General features: G+C 53.7%; 1 non-coding gene across 1 annotated transcript; it reads left to right on the top strand.

The window, feature by feature from the left end:
- The first annotated feature begins 426 nt into the window (after nt 1–426).
- On the top strand, nt 427–501 carry TRNAT-AGU. The gene has a single exon. It is a non-coding gene; the product is annotated as a tRNA-Thr (tRNA).
- Nucleotides 502–16,871: the final 16,370 nt, after the last annotated feature.

Here is a 16,871-nt window from a genome sequence, read left to right on the forward strand (position 1 = left end):
TGTGGAGACAGGAAAAATGTCCCCCAATTGAACTGGCATCCATGGATGCTGAAGCCACAACACAGAGCGCTAAACACTATATGAGAACGGCTGGTGTCAGAAGAGTCTCTACCAAAGCCTTTTCCCACAAGCAGGGGCCTCTCTGTGCACAAAACTCCTGGTAGCGTGATGGCTGCAGGCAGTAGAGAACTCTATTTTGGCATCTCTTTGTCGGTGAACATCTGCAGTGGCTGTTTAAAGGTCTCTGGATAGTGATCTTTGGGAAGAGCTGGCTGAAGTGTCTTCCTTGTAACCAGGAGATCCTGGCTTGGCCTGCCAGTTCTTCCTTGCAAGTCTTGAGGGAAATGGGGAATGTCTGTAGTTTGGAATTTGCAGGTGTTGTCCTGGACCATCAAATGGAACAGTGACCAATACTTTCTTGAGGCAGGCACCATGGCTTAGCTGGCTTAAAGCACCTGTTTAGTAAACAGGAGATCCTGGGTTCAACTCCCAGTGGTGCCTTGTTCTATGGCTTTCATCTCCTCTGCTCACATTTTCCTGTGTCTTTCCGGGAAACAGAAGAGACCTCCCTTGGTATCCAAGTAATTGCTTGCTAAGGAAAAGGCTTCTTTGGAGAGAAGCATTGGAAAGAATCAAATCACAAGCCTGGAGTTGATGAAAAGGCTGCTGTGACTGGCATTAGCATGGTGGTTGCTTCAACTGCAATTGCTGCAACATGAGAGCCTGCGCCACACGTCCTTGTGATTCGCTGGGGATGTCTGCACACAGATGTCATGTCATCTTCCTTTTGATTGTCACTGTTGAAAAATGGAGCCGCTGGGAGAAAAGTCCCAGAGGCACCTGCCGGGTAAAGTGGAGGTTAGAGATGCAGCACCCAGTGGTGCCTTGCCAAATGTGCCCACTCCTCCCACCTTTTGGTCAATCTTTTGAGGAAACAGAGAGGACTGCCTCTGCCTTGCAATGCAAATGCTTCCAAAAGAAACCAGTCGTTTTTTCTGACAAGTGTTGGAAGGAGGCACCTAAGAAACGTGGAGACAAGGAAAAGGTCACCGTAACTCAACTTGCATCCATGGCTCTTGAGGCCACAACGCAGAGCACTAAGCACTGTACGACCACAGCTGGGGACAGAAGGGTCTTTTCCAAAGGCATTTTCCACTTGCAGGGTCCTCTCTGTGCGCAGAATTCCTGATAGTTTGATGTCTGCAGGCCCTGGAGATCACTATTTTGCCATCTCTCTCACTGTTCCAGTGAACATCTGCTGTGGTTGTTGAAAGTCTGTGATGGGATCTATGGGATGCAACCTGAACAGTGGGACCCCTGAGCCCTGTGTCCCACAGGGGGATAGAAGAGCCTGTTAGTCTAGCACGCTCCCAGCTCAACTACTTCAGCAGCTGCTCGGTTTCTTTTTGGCCTCCTGCTTTTCTGTCTGGGATGTTGTTGTCAGCTGTGGCACAGAAAAAGGACGTCATTGCGAGCGGCCCATGGAGACAAGATTCACTTTTGCCTTCCTTGCTCGGCTTTACTCGCTTCCTCGCCCTATTCCTGCCTTAGTTCCTGGGTTTCCTGAAAGCAACGGGGGGCCAGCAGTACCAGGAGGAAGTTGGGCAGCTAGACCCTGGTGGCAAAAGTCCTGCCGCCACTTGCCACCCCACTCTCTTCTCCCAGCGTCACATATTGGCCACCAGGGACTTGGGGCCCAGCAGCGCAACGGAAGGCAGTGGACAGAGCCACCCTCGCCTTGAAGCTCCGGCTCATTAAACCACATCTTCAGTCGCTGATGGCCAATGAGAGACCGACATCGCTTGCTATTTTAGCACTTGGAAATGCCATTGGCCAATCTTTGGATCTCTTTAATGCTGCGCTTCAGTTCATGGGGGAAAGGCGAGAGAAGCGACCTTTCAACTAAAGGCCTGGGGTTAACATCCAACGCTGTCTCCGACTGTAACACTATTTAATACCGGCCCACCCTGTGCTGGTGACAGTTCCATTGCTAGATGTTAGTACATTTCAGTTACTGTCAAAATTAAAAAGTTTCTATATGCTTAAAGAAAATGCATTTGTTTTATTTGCTTATATATGGCACGAATAAATACAGGTTTACAGAACCTAGCCTGCAAATTTATCATCTTATATGACAGAGAAAATCATGCATCGAAATTGTTCGTCAAAATCATGAAATGAGCTACAAATGCAATGAAAAATAAGATATTCAAAATTTTAACATATGGGGGGTGGGGCAGCACTGAAGACACTTCTTGCCTGGGAGAGGCACTTGGTGTAGGGGAGGCCCTGTCAGGGAGAACAGAAGTTAGTGTCAGACGCCTATTTCCAGGCTGTAATCTGTGGGCGCCCTGCTCTGGGGGAGGGATCGCGGCAGCCCAGACTCAGGGCTGGAACAGGCCCCGGATTGAGGGGGTGGCTGCAGGGTTTGCAGCGCTCTGATGTCTCAGACAATGTGTCTCCCCAAAGCCTCAGATCTGCGTCCCCAGAAGGCTCCTGCGCTGCCTCCGCTCCTCTCACAGTCTATAGCAAGGAGCAGCAGCAAGGGTCAGGGATGAGCCATAGGCACTAGGTGGGTGGCCGAGGCTTCAGGAGCCCAGAGTGTTTGCCTGTCTGGGCATTTTGGCTGAGACCTCAGGGAGACATTGTGAGGCAGAATCCCAGGCATCTGTATGGAAGGAGCATAAGGACATAAGGACATACGAACGGCCAGACTGGGTCAGACTGGGTCCATCTAGCCCAGTATCCTGTCTTCCCATAGCGGCCAAAGCCAGGTGCCCCAGAGGGAATGAACAGAACAGGGAATCACCAAGTGATCCATCCCCTGTCGCCTATTCCCAGCTCCTGGCAAACAGAGATTAGGGACACCATCCCTGCCCATCCTGGCTCAGAGCATATCCTCCATGAATTGATTTAGCTCTTTTTTTGAACCCTGTTATAGTCTTGGCCTTCACAACCTCCTCTGGCAAGGAGTTCCGCAGGTTGACTGTGCGTTGTGTGAAAAAATACTTCCTTTTGTTTGTTTTAAACGGGCTGCCTATTAATTTCATTTGGTGACCCCTAGTTCTTGTGTTATGAGAAGGAATAAGTAACACTCCTTATTTACTTTCCCCACACCAGTCATGATTTTATAGACCTCTAGCATATTTCCCCTTAGTCAGCTTTTCTCCAAGCTGAAAAGTCCCAGTCTTATTATTCTCTCCTCATATGGCAGACACTCCATACCCGTTTCTGAACCTTTTCCAATTCCAATACATCTTTTTTAAGATGGAGCAACCATATCTGCACGCAGTATTCAAGATATGGGCGTACCATGGATTTATACAGTGGCAATAAGATTTTCTCTCTTATTCTCTATCCCTTTCTTCATGATTCCCAACATTCTGTTCGCTTTTTGCCTGCCACTGCACATTGAGTGGATGTTTGCAGAGAACTAGCCACAGTGACTCCGAGATCTCTCACTTGAGTTGGAACAGCTATTTTACATCCCATCGTTTTCTATGTGTAGTTGGGATTATGTTTGCCAATGTGCATCACTTTGCATTGATCAACATTGAATTTCATCTGCCGTTTTGTTGCCCTTTCACCCAGTTTTGTGAAATCTCTTTTTAGCTCCTCCCAGTCTGCTTTGGACTTAACTATCCTCTATAGTTTTGGATCATCCGCAAATTTTGTCACCTCGCTGTTCAGCAGATCATTTATGAAGATGTTGACTAGTCCCAGTACAGACCACCACTAGTTACCTGTTTGCATCCTGAAAACTGTCCATTTATTCCTACCCTTTGTTTCCTGGCTTTTAACCAGTTATTGATCCACATGAGGACCTCCCAGAGGTGAACGTAAGCTGGTACATTCCGGTATGGGGTACTGGCAAGAGCGGGTACGCTGTGCCAGCCCAGCCCGGCTTCCCCAGGCTGGTGATTTAAAGGGCCCAGGACTCCCTGCAGCCTCCCAAGCGCCCCTGGCGGAGCCCCGGGGAGCAAATCACTGCCCTGGAACGCTGCTCTCTCCCGCGCTACGAACACAGAGCAGGGGCGGCGGGAGCTTCCTTACAGTGTGGGGGGGGATCACTATTGTCTGAACTGTGGCACCCCCATGAAAACCCTTCCCCAAGGAGCCACACTCACACCACCTCTCCCCCCGAGGCCACACCCACAGAATGCCTCTCCCCCCCCAAGACTCCCCCTTTCCCCCCTCCATCATTTGTCCTAACAGCCAGTTAAGAGTGGTGAGGCCACGGCCCTCTAAACCCCCTGTTCCAGCACCTCTGACACAGAGCTCAGCAGCAGTGGTGTGTGTGTGTGTGACAGAGGCTGCTGTGCTGAGCTGAGCCAGTGAGGGAAGCGGGGGCTGATGTGGGGGCTGTCCCCTCCCCCTGCCTCAGGACTGGTTGCTTGCAGCAGCTGTCTGAACATAGAGACAGTGTGTGACACACTCCCTCTCCCCACACACACACAGTCTCTACCCCGCCACGCACACTGCAGTTGAAAAGCAGCTGGCAATCTAGTAAGATGCCCATGGAACGGTGGGATAGAGAAACCTGCATCATGTGATGCTGTACCGGCCTATGAGGCATTGCAAGCCGTTCCCAAAGCACCCTGCAGCCAGTTGCACAGCTACCCACAGTGCACTGCTCTCTGTGGCCATCCAAGATTCTAGCGTGGATGTGCTCTGGTGACACAAGGGGCATAGTGTGGACATGCAGCAGCTGTTTAATTAAAACACTTTAAAGCCGCATTACCCAATAGCGTAGACACAGCTTGAGAGTGAGACAAGACCCAGCTCCCTTGAAACTAAAGAACCACAACTCCCTCTGTAGTTAGCAGGATTCAAACCTGCTTAGGGAGACCCCACTGGATTGCTAGTCCACCCTCTTAACCACTCAGCCACAACTACTTGGTGGAGATGTGTCTCTCACTGCACTCTAGTTCTGTTCTCACTGAGTGATCAATTCCAGTTGTTTCCTCAGACCAGCTCCCCCAGCACACACACTGCTGTGCCATTGTGTAAGTGTGTCCATGGCTGAACAGCAAGAATTCCTGCTCATTTCCCTTCTGGCTGGAGCATGAGGAGAGTGTGTTTGTGGTAATGACGTTGTTGTAGATTGTTGTCCATTTCCTGCCTTGACCATTCAGACAGTCCCATATCCCCAGCACATCAGTGATCGCAATAGCAGGGGGCAGGTTTTCTCTGGGGCACTGAGATTTGTCAGGGGGTTGGTGGCTCCTTTCTTTCCTCACCCTGGAGTAAACTCAGCTTTTAATTCCATCCTTGATATTTCAAGGAATAACAACAGACGACCGAGGAAAGAGGTGGACAGGGCGGGTCTCAGGGGAGGGGCAAAGAGGTGGGGGTGGTGGACAGGGCAGGTCAGGGGAGGGGGTAGAGAGGTGTGAGCACTGGGCAGGGTGGGTCTCGGGAGAGGCAGAGAGGTGCAAGTGGTGGGCAGGGCGGGTCTCAGGGGAGGGGGCAGAGAGGTGGGAGCAGTGGGCAGGGCGGGTATCGGGAGGGGCAGAGAGGTGGGGGCGGTGGGCAGGGCGGGTCTCAGGGGAGGGGCAGAGAGGTGGGGGTGGTGGGCAGGGCGGGTCTCAGGGGAGGGGCAGAGAGGTGGGGGTGGTGGGCAGGGCTGGTCTCAGGGGAGGGGCAGAGAGGTGGGGGTGGTGGGCAGGCTGTGGGGTAGGGGGTGGAGAGGCACCAGGAGGCCTTCAGGGAGGAGAGGAGCGAGCGGAAGGTGGACCAGCAGGCCTCAGCCACAGTGGAAGAGCGGGGCTGGGAAGCGGCCAATGGGAGTGAGGGCGGATCACAGGTGGGACCTCGGAGGGAGGAGAATGAGGGAAGGGGGTGGAGTGGGGGGGCAGCACCACGGTCTGGGCAGGGGCCGCCCAGAGGATTCAGGGGGCCTGGAGCAAAACAATTTTGGGGGCCCCTTCCATAAAAAAAAGTTGCAATACTCTAGAATCCTGTATTCTCCTGGGGGCCCTGCAGGGCCTGGGGCAAATTGCCCCACCTGCCCCCCCCCCCGGGCGGCCCTGCCCTCAGCCTCTCCTCGTAAGTCCCCTGCCCCCTAATCATTTTTGCTGCCCTCCCCTAGACTCTCTCCAACTTGTTTCTGTAGTGGGGGGGGGGGGGCGAAAGCTGGACGCAATGCTCCAGATGTGGCCTCCCCAGTGCCGAATAGAAGGGAATCATCACGTCCCTCGATCTGCCGGCAATGCTCCTACTAATCCAGCCAATACGACCAGGTACCCATATTGAATGCAGACCCAGCAATATTTGATAAATTGGTTACTGTCCATTCAGGAGGTTATTTCCCACCTATTCATAAATAATGAAGATGCTCTAAGCGGAGGGGAGAGAGCTGTCCCGTCCGTGTAGTTAATCCATCTCCCCGAGAGGTGGTAGCTATGTCACTGGGGGAAGCTATGTGGGTGGGTGTGCAAGCTGTGGTGTTTACATGGCTCTATAAGTTTAATCAAACCCCATTTTTAAAAGCACTGTGGTCTGGCAACAGAACAGGAGATCCCTGAGGCAGGGCCTGTTCTTCAAAATCTTTAAGATCTCTGACTTACCTACACAGCAGTCATGGGGGTATAGCTCAGTGATAGAGTGTTTAACTGCAGTTTAACTGGTCCTTGGTTCAAATCTAAGTGCCCCCTTACAAACCTCTTCCTTCAACAAAAATAATGGCATTTCCATTATGTTCAGGAGTTCCACTGAATAGGGATCCCTGAAATGAATAGAAACACTCAATGTTTTCCTGTGCAAATGCATAAAAACCTAGCAAACATGTGCCTTCACTGAAATCAGTTCCAATCTTCTAAAGGATTAAAGAATCCTTATTGAGGTTGCAGGAAAAAAAATCCCGATGTGTAGAAAGAATAGTAAATATGGTAGGCGACAAGCTTGGCTTAACAGTGAAATCCTTGCTGATCTTAAACACAAAAAAGAAGCTTACAAGAAGTGGAAGATTGGACAAATGACCAGGGAGGAGTATAAAAATATTGCTCAGGCATGAAGGAGTGAAATCAGGAAGGCCAAATCACACTTGGAGTTGCATCTAGCAAGAGATGTTAAGAGTAACAAGAAGGGTTTCTTCAGGTATGTTAGCAACATGAAGAAAGTCAAGGAAAGTGTGGGCCCCTTACTGAATGAGGAAGGTAACTTAGTGGACAGAGGATGTGGAAAAAGCTAATGTACTCAATGCTTTTTTTTGCCTCTGTCTTCATAAACAAGGTCAGCTCCCAGACTGCTGCACTGGGCAGCACAGTATGGGGAGAAGGTGACCAGCCCTCTGTGGAGAAAGAAGTGGTTCAGGACTGTTTAGAAAAACTGGACAAGCACAAGTTCATGGGGCCGGATGCACTGCATCCGAGGGTGCTAAAGGAGTTGGCCGATGAGATTGCAGAGCCATTGGCCATTATCATTGAAAAATCATGGCGATCGGGGGAGGTCCTGGATGACTGGAAAAAGGCTAATGTAGTGCCCATCTTTAAAAAAGGGAAGAAGGAGGATCCGAGGAACTACAGGTCAGTCAGCCTCACCTCAGTCCCTGGAAAAATCATGGAACAGGTCCTCAAGGAATCAATTCTGAACCACTTAAAGGAGGGGAAAGTGGTCAGGAACAGTCAGCATGGATTCACCAAGGGCAAGTCATGCCTGACTAACCTAATTGCCTTCTATGAGGAGATAACTGGCTCTGTGGATGAGGGGAAAGCAGTGGATGTGTTATCCCTTGACTTTAGTAAAGCTTTTGATACAGTCTCCCACAGTATTCTTGCCAGCAAGTTAAAGAAGTATGGGCTGGATGAATGGACTATAAGGTGGATAGAAACATGGCTAGATCATCGGGCTCAATGGGTAGTGATCAACGGCTCCATGTCTAGTTGGCAGCCAATTTCAAGTGGAGTGCCCCAAGGGTCGGTCCTGGGGCCGGTTTTGTTCAATATCTTCATTAATGATTAGGAGGATGGCATGGACTGCACCCTCAGCAAGTTTGCAGATGACACTAAACTGGGAGGAGTGGTTGATACGCTGGAGGGTAGGGATAGGATACAGAGGGAACTAGACAAATTAGAGGACTGGGCCAAAAGAAACCTGATGAGATTCAACAAGGACAAATGCAGAGTCCTGCACTTAGGACGGAAGAATCCCATTCACTGCTACAGACTAGGGACCGAATGGCTAGGAAGCAGTTCTGCAGAAAAGGACCAAGAGGTTACAGTGGACGAGAAGCTGGCTATGAGTAAACAGTGTGCCCTTGTTGCCAAGAAGGCTAACGGCATTTTGGGCTGTATAATTAGGGGCATTGCCGGCAGATCGAGGGATGTGATCATTCCCCTCTATTAGACATTGGTGAAGCCTCATCTGGAGTACTGTGTCCAGTTTTGGGCCTCACACTACAAGAAGGATGTGGAAAAAGTGGAAAGAGTCCAGCAGAGGGCAACAAAAAATGATTAGGGGGTTGAAGCACATGACTTATGAGGAGAGGCTGAGGGAACTGGGCTTGTTTAGTCTGCAGAAGAGAAGAATGAGGGGTGATTTGATAGCTGCTTTCAACTACTTGACAGGGGGTTCCAAAGAGGATGGATCTAGACTGTATTCAGTGGTAGAAGATGACAGAAGAAGGAGTAATGGTCTCAAGTTGCAGTGGGGGAGGTTTAGGTTGGATATTAGGAAAAACTTTTTCATTCAGAGAGTGGTGAAGAACTGGAATGGGTTACCTAGGGAGGTGGTGGAATCTCCTTCCTTAGAGGTTTTTAAGCTCAGGCTTGACAAAGCCCTGGCTGGTATGATTTAGTTGGGGATTGGTCCTGCTTTGAGCAGTAGATTGGAGTAGATGACCTCCTGAAGTCCCTTCCAACCCTGATATTCTATGATTATATGATTAGATGCTCTAATGGTCTCTTCTGGCCATAATTTCTGAAAAACCTGAGTGTAGCATTGGGAGCAGCGTCTGATGTTTCCCTGTCTAGCCGGCTTGCTGCCTAGAACGAACGCTCCTTGAGTGGGGTGACCCACAGGGAGTAGCTCAAACCTCCAAAGTGCCTGGCCAGGGGCAGGACATTAGCCCAGCAAGGGAGGGGTGTGGCAGTGACATCACAAAGGCCTTTGCAGGACCTCAGACTATTGGTCCAAGGTGGTGGGGAGGTGGTGACCTCAGAGAGAGATGCTGACATCAGCCAGGCAGGACAGGGGCGAGGGGCCAGGGAAACCTCAGAGACCCCTGTGGCTTTGCTTCAGCAAGTCTCCTTCTCCAGGTCTCTCTCTGAGGACTGAGAGAGTATTCGGGTTCACAGACGTGAGCGCCACGAGGAACTTCTTTCGAGTTTCCTCCTTCCCTTTTCCTGATTTTACTAGAAAACAGCCCTCCCTGTTTAGAAGGTAAGAGCCTCCTCGAGGTTTGAAACCTGTTTAGTCTGATCCATCTGGTGACAGTTGAATTCTAGGCATGGAAAACATGAGCTTAAGGAGGCAGAATTTTATTGCGCACCTGGGATTTTGTCCCTTAGAATCACTGGGGACATTGGGGTTTGTCCTTTTTGTTTTACCTTTTCCTCCATCCCTCCCTCCTTTCTCTTTATCTCTTGCTTCTTTTGTCCTTTCTCCTGTTCCCCTCCCAACACCAGGAGGTAGGGGTGTGTGTGTGTGTGTGTGTGTGTGTGTGTGCAGGGCCGCCCAGAGAATTCCGGGGGCCCGGGGTCTTCGGCGGCGGGGGCCCCCGCTCAGGGGCGGCTCTAGACCCCAGCGCGCCAAGCAGGCGCATGGGGCGGCCCTTTCCCTGGGGGGCGGCATTTGGCTCCGGTGGACCTGCCGCAGGCATGACTGCAGCGGGTCCCCTCTTCCCGTGGCTCCGGTTGAGCTCCCGCAGGCATGCCTGCGGCAGGTCCGCTCGTCCCGGGCTCCGGTGGACATGCCTGCGGGAGCTCAACCGGAGCCGCGGGAAGAGGGGAAGGGCGGCGCAGCGCACCGCGCTGCTTGGGGCAGCCTATTTTCTAGAGCCGCCCCTGCCCCCACTTCAGCAGTAATTCAGCAGCGGGGGGCCCTTCCGCCCCCCCCCCCCCGCCTGGGCGGCCCTGGTCTCACTTCGGGCACAAGAGGGAGACTGGCCGCGAGAGTGGCCCCGCAACCAGCGGGTCCATGCTGGGAGCAGACCCCGGGCTGCCCGGCTCCCCGCCAGCCCTGTACCTCAGCTAACGGAGACACGTCCTCCCTGATCAGTGTCCCGGGGCCAGGACAAAACTCCCGGGGCTCCCTGCCGCCTCCCGCGGCCGCGCGCGCTGCCCCCCACCCCGGGGTTCCCTGCTCACGCTCCCGCCACGCTCCGCAGCCCCCTCAAGGACTCACCGGCCCGACCTCCTGGTGCTCTCTTGGTGGCCCCGCCCCGCGGCCGCGCTGTGTCGGCACGTCCGGCGGGTCTCGAAGGTGGCGGCGGCCCGGCTCCTGGCCCCGCGGTTGCAGTAGCCGCGCTCGGTTCCCTGTCGGGGCCCTTGGGCGCCCCCTCTCCCGCGCCGGCTGCCCCGGAGCGGAACGACCCCCCTCCCGCCAGCGAAGACGGGAGAGGAAAAGTTTTCCGGGCCCCCTGGAGTGAGTGAAGGACCCCACTCCAGGGGCCCCGGAAAACACTCGTGGGGGCCCCTGCGGGACGCGGGGCCTGGGGCAAATTGCCCCTCTTGCCCCCCCCTCTGGGCGGCCCTGTGTGTGTTGCGGGGGAGTGCTCTGCAGCTCCCACTGTGGGAGGTCCACCCAAAAATGTGGGGCTGAAATAGTGCTCGGGCAGTGATCCCCACCAGTGACCTGGGCCATCCTTTGGGCTCTCTGGTGAGAACCCTCAGCCTCCCGTCCTCAGTCTCTACCCTGACTGGCTGAGCAGGGGGTTATTGACAGGGAGGAGACTCAGGTCCTTGTTCTCTTTTAAGACCAAGGAAATAAGTCAGAACCAGTTCTATGTTTGATGAATTTTGCTGTTCTCTGCATTAATGGTCTCTGAGCAGTTCATGATTCTCTCTAACATTGCAGTTCTCCTCAAATACTTGCTGAATAATTACTGTGCACTGTTGTTGGTCTGGAGCTCATCAGAGCACTTTATTCAGGTCATTCAATGTCTGAAATTCAAGATCCGATGGTTAGTTTGAAAATCAGGGTTCTTGGGTCCTATTCCCAACTCTGCCCCTGCCTGGCTGTGTGACCTCAGACAAGTCAATTCTCCTTTCTCAGCCTTAGCTTCTCCCTCTTTCAAGTAGGGATAATAATGATCCGCTCCTGCCTACCTCAACACACTCACTCTTCCCCAAGACACACACACTGTCTCTCCCCACACACACACACAGAGTCTTCACACTGCAGTTGAAAAGCAGCTGGCAATCTAGTAGGATGTCCCTGGAACAATGGGATCGAGAAACCTGCATCACTGAAAGTGCAGCCATGGAGACACCACACAGCAGCCTTGCCTAGCAGGGGCAGGGGGGCGAGAAGGGACGTCATCCGAGCTCCCTGCATCCAGGTCACTTTCCTCAGCCGGGCTGCGTCAGGGGAGGGCAGAGAGCAGCAGCTTCTGATGCTCCCCTCACAGCCCAGCCCCGGTGGGGAAAGTGACCAGGACGCAGGGAGCACATAGTGTTGCTCCTCGCTCCCCCCAGCCTCTGTGGGGCCACAGAGGAGCATTGGGGCAGGGGAGAGCAGTGAGCACCTTTGCACGGCCACACGGTGCCCTTTGACCCCCTAGAGCCCTGGGCGGCTGCCGGGGGCCCCTAAGGCCGGCCGGGCTCCCCAGCACGAGCAGCAGAGACACAGGGAGACTGGCCACCCACTGAGCAGAGGTAGCCTGGGCGGCTCGTAATGGAGGCTCGGGGGGGCTCAGCCTCCCCAAACCTTGCGTCGCCAAGGGGACAGTGGGGCCCATGACTAGGAGCCCTGGCAAATTGGGCCCCCCTGGGAAAGTCTCCCCCATGTCAGCCCCAGGGCTGGAGGAGCTCCCACTCCCTGCTACGGCCCGGGGGCTGCAGCAGGGCACAGAGCTTCTCTGGTCTCGGGGCCGCAGCGGGGCCGGGGTAAAGGAGTGACAGGGTGGGGCCAGTGGGGGAAGGGGTGGAACAGAGGTGACAGTGGGTGGGGCCGTGGGGGGAAGGGGGCGGAGCCACACACAGAAGTTGGGGGGGGGTCATGGTTCCGGTGCTGGGGCCCCCGCACTTGTTCTCCCTTTCCCTGGGCTTTGGCATCACTAGCCCCTGCTTAGCGAGTAGGGGTCAGTGGTCTCCAAAATGTGGGGCGTGACTCCTAGGGGGACACAGAGGAAGATTGATGGGGGCACCTCAGGGCCTGAGCCAGCCCCCATGGAGGGCAGGGAGGGAGCCCCACTCAGCCCCACTCTGTCCCAGCTCTTCCCCAACCCCACCCTCAGCCTGGGCCCGTGGCTCCCAGCCCGGCCTCGACCCCCTGACCCCTGTCCGCTCCCCTCTCCCCAGCAAGCACCGGCCCCACTCCCAGCCCCGGTTCTCGACCGCGGCTTCCGAGGGGCCACAGCCATGGATACGAGGGCGCAGTGTGAAATGTTTGGGGAACACTGGGTTAGGGTGACGTCCTCAGTCACTTCTCTGCAGTCCAATGAAAGCGATTCCTCCCCCACCCACCCCTCCGTCAGGACGGCCTAGGTACGTTCTTCTTCGAGTGATTGCTCCTATGCATTCCAGTTAGGTGTGCGTGCCGCGCGTGCACGGCTCTTTGGAACATTTTTACCCTAGCAACTCTGGCGGGCCGGCTGGGCACCCCCTGGAGTGGCGCCGCTATGGTGCTGGATATATACCCCAGCTGGCCCGTCCGCTCCACAGTTCCTTCTTACCGCCCGTGACGGCCAGTTGGAACAGTGGAGTGCTCCGTTGACCTCCACAGCCCTAGCGTTTCTTCGTTGCTACTTGTATATAGTTTGTTGTTAGTTAAGGTAGTTAACTTAGGCCTTGTCTACACTACAAGACTATTTCGAATCAACTTAGTTCGAATTTGTGGATTCGACCTTACGAAGTCGAATTTGTGTATCCATACTAAATACACTAATTCGAATTTCTGAGTCCACATTCACGGGGCCAGCGTCGACTTTGGAAGCGGTGCACTGTGGGAAGCTATCCCACAGTTCCCGCAGTCCCCGCTGCCCATTGGAATGCTGGGTAGAGCTCACAATGCCTGCTGGGGGAAAAATGTGTCGAGGGTGGTTTTGGGTAACTGTCATCATTCAACCGTCACTCACAAACGCCCTCCCTCCCTGAAAGCGCCGGCGGGAAATCTGTTCGCGCACTTTTCTGGTCAGTGACAGCGCGGACGCCACAGCACTGCGAGCATGGAGCCCGCTGCGATCATCGCTGCACTTATGGCCGTTGTCAACTCCTCGCACCTTATCGTCCACCTCTGCAACAGTCAGCTGCTGAGAAATCGGGCGAGGAAGCTCCGGCAGCGCGGTGAGGAGAGTGGCGCAGACCTCTCAGAAAGCAGGGTACGCCGGGCAGTGGAGATCATGGTGGCAATGGGTCACGTTCATGGTGTGGAATGGAGATTCTGGGCCCGGGAAACAAGCACGGACTGGTGGGACCGCATAGTGCTGCAGGTCTGGGATGACACAGAGTGGCTGCGAAACTTCAGGATGCGTAAGGGCACTTTCCTTGAACTGTGTGACTTGCTGTCCCCTGCCCTGAAGCGCCAGGACACCCGGATGCGAGCAGCCCTGAGTGTGCAGAAGCGAGTGGCCATAGCCCTCTGGAAACTTGCCACGCCAGACAGCTACCGGTCAGTAGCGAACCACTTTGGCGTGGGCAAATCTACCGTGGGGGTTGCTGTGATGCAAGTAGCCCACGCAATCGTTGAGCAACTGCTCTCAAAGGTGGTGACCCTGGGAAACGTCCAGGTTGTCATAGACGGCTTCGCCGCGATGGGATTCCCAAACTGCGGTGGGGCTATAGATGGGACTCACATCCCTATCCTGGCACCGGCCCACCAGGCCAGCGATTACATTAACCGAAAGGGCTACTTTTCCATGGTGCTGCAAGGACTGGTGGACCATAGGGGACGTTTTACCAACATCAACGTCGGGTGGGCGGGCAAGGTTCATGACGCGCGTGTGTTCAGGAGCTCTGGTCTCTTTAGACTCCTCCAGGCAGGTACTTTCTTCCCGGACCACAAAATAACGGTTGGGGATGTGCAGATGCCTACAGTGATCCTCGGGGACCCAGCCTACCCGCTAATGCCCTGGCTCATGAAGCCCTATACAGGCGCCCTGGACAGAGAGAAGGAACTCTTCAACTACCGGCTGAGCAAGTGCAGAATGGTGGTGGAGTGTGCTTTCGGACGTCTCAAGGGGAGATGGCGGAGCTTACTCACTCGCTCGGACATCAGCGAAAAGAATATCCCCGTAGTTATTGCTGCATGCTGTGTGCTGCACAATCTGTGTGAGAGCAAGGGCGAGGCCTTTTTGTCCGGATGGGAGGTTGAGGCAAATCGCCTGGCTGCAGTTTACGCTCAGCCAGACACCCGTGCCGAGAGAATATCCCAGCGGGAAGCGCTGTGTATCCGGGAGGCTTTGAAAGCAAGTTTCCTCGGAGATCAGGGTAACCTATGACTCTCCACTTGCTTTCAAGAGAAACTGACCCTGGGCCTGTGTCAGTTTGTGTCGATTTGGATCTGCGGCTACATGCCGCGTTCTCCAAGTTTCCCCCACTTCCAAAGCACGTTTTTAAGCAAATTAATTGTTACACTCATTATTAATAAATCTTTCTTTTACTTTGCATTTCTGTTCTGGTGTTGAGACATGGACGCATACTGTGCTGGGCACGGTGTGCACTGACGTACAGACCGCTTCCTCCATAGAGGACTGACATCCTCCTGCTCCTACATAGGTCCCTGGGGTGGGGGACGGATGACAGTGGTTCTGCATGAAGGGGAGGGTTTGCAGGAAGGGGCGAGTGGTGCCTTCTTTGCATAGGGGTTTGGATGACGGCAGTGGGCTGCGGGTTTCTGCGTGGGAAGGGGTGATGGGTGTGGGAGAAGGGTGACTATCTGTCCGTGGATGAGGGCTCTTGTTGGGGCTCAGGGCAGCGGATAGGCTCGTGGATCCGTTGCAAGTGCATCGTAAGGGCAGCCTGCCTTCACAGTAATGGCGTGGCAGGCGCTAGGAACCTGGACAAGCATACACATTACGAAATGATCAGGGGCAGCATACACAACACAGAATGACCCTGGTGCCTACTGACTGCAGTGTGTGTGTGCCCCGCAGTTGATCCTTTCCCCAAGTCTGTACCCTGGTACTGTAGGCTATACCGTGCAAGTATGAAACCCCTGTCCACCCCATACACCGAAAAATCCTCTGACAGGAAAGACATGACGGAAACAGTGATTAACAGCAAACATCTTTTATTAATCTAATAAACAGTGGGGGGATGAACCTTGGATTTGGGACTGGCTGAGCCTATAAGGGAAGCACTTCTACAAATTTCTAACGTGAGAAGTGCGGGGTACACGGCCGCTCTGCTCTGGTTCAGTGACAGTTCTCACGGCCTCTACCACCCCTCCGTCTTGTACTTTTGGGTGAGGGGGGGCCAGGACTTCTTGGCTGGGGAGGGCGATTGCAGAGACACTGCAGGGGGGCCCTGTCCTCCAGCCTGCGGTCCTGCAGGACATCAACAAGGCGACGAAGCGTGTCCGTTTGTTCCTTCATGAGACCAAGCAGCGTTTGGGTGGTCTGCTGGTCTTCCTGCCGCCACCTATCCTCACGTTCCATGAGTGTGCGATGCTGCTCACATAGGGTCTCCCTCCAGTGTTTCTGCTCTGCAGCCTCTGCTCGGGAGCAGGCCATCAGTTCAGCAAACATGTCGTCCCTAGTCTTCTTCTTTCGCCGTCTAATCATTGCCAGTCTCTGCGAGGGGGATGCCGGGGCAGTCCGGGAAGGAGCCGAAGCTGTGTGATGGGGAAAGTTAGTGATTTCCTTGTACAGATACATTTTGGCGAACAGTGAACACCGTCTAGTCAATTTCTATGAAGAAGACCGTACCGGACAACAAGTGTCACGTGGTCTCCAGAGAAGCACAACATTTTGGCCTACGCTCTGATTGGCTGCGCCATTGAACAGGAGAGCGGAGAAGTCGGGAGAGATAGCAGAATCCCTCTAGCAGAGAGTCCTGGTAAGCCTTACAGTACATTATGCTTATCAGTTAACGGATAGCTGTGCCGTCGTGCTAAAGGCAATCTGGAAATCAGATACTATGACCCTTTTGCAGCCACTCCCGACACTGCAGGGGAAAGATCAATGTATGCTTTTCCTGTGTGGCCTACAGCACGTGGCTGCTAAGCGCAGGGCTTTGTTATGCAAAGTATAAGTAAACCATTAAGAACAGTAACTATTCGCTAATTGCCCTAATTAGATGCAGCACTTCAGTAACGAGATTACCCTGAGGCGTGTCTCTCGAGTGCAGAAAGAAAGGATGTTAAGGGAAGCACTTCACCGACCGGGACCCTACGCGGCCATGCTGGTAGAGGCGATGGTTCCCCTGTATCTGAGGATGTCGTGGCGTGGAAGAGTGAGCTTCACCGGAGGACCAAATAAGGCACCTCTTCCTCGAAACCTCCTGCGGAGGGTATTTGAGGAACTGTTTGAAGCATTTGTGGAATTGTCCATGGAGGACTATTGTTCCATCCCAATCTGTGTAGACCTACTGTTCGTTTAGTTTCCCTTTAAAAACTTTTAGATATAGTATTTATAGATAGAATTTATATTTTTGGTATACATGTTTTCGAGCAAATAAATATTTTCTTGTTTATACGACTTACCGCCTGATCCTTCCCCTGACTCTGAGTCCGGGTTCACGGCCGGTGAGGGTTGGTAGGGGATCTCTGTG

The sequence above is a fragment of the Mauremys mutica genome, chromosome 21 (genome assembly GCF_020497125.1).
Source record: "Mauremys mutica isolate MM-2020 ecotype Southern chromosome 21, ASM2049712v1, whole genome shotgun sequence".
Taxonomy (NCBI): Eukaryota; Metazoa; Chordata; order Testudines; family Geoemydidae; genus Mauremys; species Mauremys mutica.